At 34.8% G+C, this 5701-nt stretch overlaps 1 non-coding gene and 1 pseudogene across 1 annotated transcript; one reads left to right on the plus strand and one right to left on the minus strand.

Annotated features, from left to right (window-relative positions):
• Positions 1–560: 560 nt before the first annotated feature.
• On the minus strand, positions 561–679 carry LOC125994822 (uncharacterized; annotated as a pseudogene).
• Positions 680–3377: 2698 nt separating this feature from the next.
• LOC126027746 (U1 spliceosomal RNA) lies at positions 3378–3538 on the plus strand. The gene has a single exon (XR_007502320.1). It is a non-coding gene; the product is annotated as a U1 spliceosomal RNA (small nuclear RNA).
• Positions 3539–5701: the final 2163 nt, after the last annotated feature.

A 5701-nucleotide genomic window follows, 5' to 3' on the forward strand; every position in this document is an offset into this window, starting at 1 on the left:
ATTATGGTTCTGAATTATTTTACTTATTAGTTAAAATTTAAAAGCTATTAAAGTTAGAATGTTTAAACTAAAATTTTCTTGTACAACACTATGTAATGGCAAGATATAATGATTGTACTGAGATCTATTTAGGCATATTATTAAAAACCATGCTATTATTTTATTATTAGATGCTATTTGAGAAATATATATTGGTAGTGTTGAATAACATTTCTGTTTTATCTTTTATTATTCAGCTTTTACCCTTGTTTATTATTTCAGTAGATTGGCCACAAACAGTTGTTAGAAAAGAATGTTGGTTCAGTCCTAAAGTGCTGTAGCAAATAGCCATAAGTACTTTAGGATTATCTCTTTATTAAGTCTTATATTTTTGTGCCTTCTTATAAATAATAACATTGAAATCATTTTCATTTTTTTGGCAATTTGCCAGACAGACCTGTTCAGTATTTCAGGAAAAACACAAATTTCAGAATCAGGGAAAACTTATATCCAGATATCCCAGAATCAGGGAATTAAACAGGCAAGAACAGATTCTTTTTTTTTTTTTTTTTTTTTTTTTAAGCCTACAGCACCCGGTATTCCCAGGCAGTCTCCCATCCAAGTACTAACCAGGCCTGATCCTGCTTAGCTTTCAAGAGCAGATGAGATTGAGCACATTCAGGGTGGTATGGCTGTAGACAAGAACAAATTCTTAACTGTTGAGAGTATATTAAATTTTATGTACCTGTTTATCCTGGTAAAATAATAAATGAAGCTTATAAAACATTTTTATTGTTAATTGTAGAATCCCAAGCCATTTGTACATGGACATGCATAGGCGGTTGGTGATTAATTGCATTAAACAGTAGCTAAAAAAAGTGAATTTATTTTTGTTATACAAATAATAGTATTTCAAGGACATTATATGCAAGCCTGATAAGTATAAAGCAATATACTAAGCAAAATTTGTGTTTATTGGAAATAAAATTTGAAACCTGCTATCATTTGTTATGGTTTGCACCAAAGAATATAATTACCAACTTTTGTTTTATATAGCGCATATCAAAAACTGCAAGGTAGCTACAGTCTTTCCCCAGAACAATGAAATAGCCATTAATAGTAGTATTTGACATTGCTATAATAGTCTCCACCATTTACTTTACCTTTTGTGATAATAAATATGTTAATGATGATGAAGAAGATGATGATGACTTTTTGGTCACACCCATGAAGTGCAAGGCCTGTACCTGCTCTGTACTTGGAATCGTTCTCAGCAGTGCCTGGGGGACCATGGAGTCCATCAACTGCTGGATGCATCCAAAGTAAGTACCTTAACACCTGTACTGTATTTCTGGCCCTGCCTGGCTTTTAAATAATTCTTCCTCACAAAGTACTTTGGTAATGACTTTATTGTTTTATTCTTTGGAGAAGGTAAATGGAAAATGGAAGGGTTTTCTCTTTTGACAATCTTTAAAAGACCCATGGTTTTTTATCTTTCTTCTATGTTGGTTGTGCTGGAGATTATGGCTGGAGAAAAAGCAGACAGACCTGGAGAATGGCCATGCGGTAAATTGTGGCTATTCTGAAACGAAAGAAATGAGGAGTATAATCTGACTGAAGTTAGAGATAAAATGAACAAGAAAATAATTTGGTTTTGGTTTGGGGGCAATGAAGACCACACCTACTAGTGCTTGGAGACTACTTCTGGCTCTGTTTTTTAAGGGCTACTCCTAGAAGTGCTGTTATGCTTGGGATAGAATCCAGGGCCTCATAGTTGCAAAGCAAATGTCCTGTCACTATGTTATATCACGGCCAAAATAAGCTTCTTGTTTGTTATTTTCATTTCTGAATTTACTTGGGATTTACTTCTGAAGGGACTCAGGGATCACTTCTGGTGGGGCTGGAGTGCCAAAGATATAACTCAGGTCATCCTTGTGCAAAGTAAATGTCTTCCTTACCCTCTGTAGTATCTCTTCAATCCAGATATAAATGATTTTGATATCCATGTTTTAGGACCAGTTCAAAGGTAAAGAAAATATACATATACTTTTATCAACCTGTTAGTATGATCATCTTTTGTACTTTAGGTTTCTGTGGGGGAGAGCATGAAGGGCTTGAAGATATCAGATAAATATGATAATATCATTTTTTTAAAATTCTTTTGCCATTTCTACATCATGTTTGGAAGCCCTGATAGTCTGTTTCTACAACCTGATAAGTCTGTTAGAAAAAGTTTAAATTACCATTGATTACACTGACCTAGGAATCTCCTACTATCTAATTCTTGCATGAAAATGAAACTAGCAAGATGATTCCTGCTGGCTTATAATATGCTTATTAAAAATAGCCCACTTATCAGGCATGGAGGCTTGATGTGGATATTTGAACATTATGAAAATGAATTCATAAGCCAAGTCTATCTGTCAGATGTATTTAATTTAAATGTTCTGAAGGGTGATGAGTCTCAGCATGAGGGCATCGAAAATTGTCTTGTGAAATTAAAAGAAAATCATGAAAAGAGGCTAGAAAAAAATTGACATTTTGTTCACAATCATGTGCCTGTTTTGAATTTAAAGTTCAGATCAAGAAAAGTTATGATTTTCCAAATATGAACTTTCTTACTTAAAAAACCTCGTACTTTATTATTCCATTGTAGCTTTCAAGTGCTGGAGCTGTCAATTTAGTAATGACACATATATTTCTATCTCATCTTTGAGGGTGAATAGCACTATAATTTTTCTTTCTAAATAAATGCATGTAAGTAGAGGCTATGCTAATACTGGACTACTTAAAATGTTCTTTTTTCACCAAAAGAGTATTATTTTTTAGTTCTGTGAAGTATTATTTATCTACTCTGCAACATTTTTCCAAAGAAGCACCTGCACAGAGTCAATAAATGAACTTATTGCTGATGCCAGAGTGGCCTATAGCTATTTGGAGTCTATAGCAGATGAATGCTAACTCTGGCCCACCCTGCTACAGGGTAAGGCTTAGAGAAGCCACAACTTGCTATCTTCTTAATTCCTGCCATCTGAATGGTCTGTCCTCATGGCAGTAGCATCTTTAATACTATCCAGGAGCCATAGCAGAGAAGCAAAAAATTTGTTGGAGGTGAAAATGGATAAATGCAGTTTGTAAATTGGCAGTGTCAACCTGCAGCACAGACTTAGAAATCAGATTTGTATATAAGATTATATTGATTTTTTCATTATTAATTTTCCCAGATTCTGAACTTAGTTTTACTCTAAGCCATGCCATGAAATAATTACTAAGCACAGAACCATGAATAAACTATGAACATCATAAGGCATGGCCCCAAAATAACAAAAATAACAATAGCTATAACAAAATGAAAACAAAAATTTCAATAATTAAAAGACAGTAAGATATGTATTATTATACTTACCTGGCAGGGGAGATACCATGATCACGAAGGTGGTTTTCCCACGAGGCTTATCCATTGCACTCCGGATGTGCTGACCTCTGCGATTTCCCCAAATGTGGGAAACTCGACTGCATAATTTGTGGTAGTGGGGGACTGCGTACGTGCTCTCCCCTTAAAAAATATATGTATTATTATATTTGAGTCAATTCCCTTTGTCTCTGAGCCTCATAGAAGTGATAAAAATAGGTCAGATCAGTGCTTCCTTGAGTTTTGTTTTAGTAGAGAAGCCCCTATCCCTTGGGAACTTGTATTTTTAGTTATAATAAGTAAGCATACTTATTATTTGTGCCAGAAGGAGACACCATCTTTGTTTTCCAAGACTCTGTCCTGAAAAGTCATCTGACAAAGGTCAGGCAACATTTCTCATAAAATATGCATAAATGCAACAGATTTATGTAGAATTATGTTCTAACAGGTACCTCAAGGCAAGTTACATAATTGCTACTTGCTAGAGAATTACATTTAAGGGGGCAGTGAACTTGATCTTCAGTACCAAAATCACACAACTTTAGTTTATAGGAATATTCTTATAAAGAACCTTAACATGAGGAATCTTTGTAATATGCATAACATTTGGAGGAATAAAGAAAACTGCAAAGCTATTTTTGTAAAATAATGTAGTATGAATTCAGTAGTGCTTAAGACTGAGGATTTCTTGATGCAGATTTACTGCTTTTAAAACATTTACATCCATTTGATTGGTCATTATGAATCTTAAACTGTTTGTGTAGAACTTAAGTAATCATACCATTTGTGTGGAGCTTGGGAGTAGGGTGATCTCATTGTAAACTTTAGTTATTCTTTAGTTAGACTTTCCAGAGAAACTTCTCTATTTTTATTTTGAGGGAGGGCACACCTGGTGATGCTCAGAGATTATTTTTGGCTCTGTGCTCAAGGATTGTTCCTATTGGGTTTGGGGATTATATGTGCCACTAGGGAACAAACTCAGTTCAGCCATGTTAAGGCAAGAAGCTTGTCCTACTATACCATCTCTCTGCCACCTAGACTTTCTGAATTTTATTTGCTAAATATAACAGTGTTATCTGTCATAAAGTTAGACCAGATAACTATAATGCAGGAGCTCAAATACAAACTGGCATTTCTCTTGCAGTTAAATGGAGACCACTGATGCAATTATATTGAAACAGGGCCACAAAACATTTTATTGCATAAGAACAAGTATGTAATAAGAAACAATAAGAGGTCACTTTCAACTTTCTTTAGGGTACCAGGAGAGATCTTTTCTTAGAATGCAAAATGAGTGTGTAGGATACAGAAATTAGGTTTTGTTTGTATTTCATATTGAAGATCATATTTATTAGGCATAATGATTATTCTAAATTAATAATAATGCAGTTTGAAAGGTACATACTGTCAAAGAGAGTTGGGAAGATTTGGAAGTTTGGTAGATAAGGCATAGATAAGACACCTCTTATTAAAAAATCAGCTCAAATTATTTGATATATTTTTGTTTTGCAGGTTAAAGTTTTTCTTAACAAAGATACTATTTACAGTCTTGCGGGGGGCATGAAAAATGTTTTCTTCTTCCTAGGGGGGCATGACAGAAAATAATTGAAAAGCACTGGATTAAGGCATGCTGAATGGAAGGCTTTAAGAACAAAGTCTTGCACACATGGCTGACTGGGGATTGATTGCTGGCACTACATGGTTGGTCCCCTGAGTAGTCATGTGTGCAGCACCAGAAGTTGTGGGCCTGATGCCCCTTGAGCACTTGTGGGGTGACTTGAGTCACCTGAGTGACCCTGTGCCACCGCTCATGAGTGTTACTGTATTTTCCCAGTAGTCATTCTCCCACAAGTAGTAATGTTTGAAGTATTAAACATATGTATATAATATAATTCAAACAACCAAAAGGACAAGGGGTTTCCTAAGTACCCTAAATATTCTCCAGACCTATCAAGGGATGGATTTCTCTGAAAATAATAAAATTTATTATCTGATTATATATGATATAAAGGACTTAGAAGTTAAAATATCCTGGGTTAGGGCCAGAGTGATAGCACAGGGGGAGGGCGTTTGCTTTGTATGTGGTCAATCCAGCACCAACCTTGGTTCAATTCCTGGCATTCCATATGGTCCCTCAAGCCAGGAGCAATTTTTGAGTACATAGCCAGGAATAACATCTGAACATTACAGGGTGTGGTCCTAAAAGAAAAAAAATCCTGGGTTAATTTTAAGAATAGTTAATTTGAAGAATGGTAAAATAAATTAAAATACTGGGTTAATCTTAAGAATAGTAAATCTTTTTTTTTTCTG

Source organism: Suncus etruscus, chromosome 1 (assembly GCF_024139225.1).
Source record: "Suncus etruscus isolate mSunEtr1 chromosome 1, mSunEtr1.pri.cur, whole genome shotgun sequence".
Taxonomy (NCBI): domain Eukaryota; kingdom Metazoa; phylum Chordata; class Mammalia; order Eulipotyphla; family Soricidae; genus Suncus; species Suncus etruscus.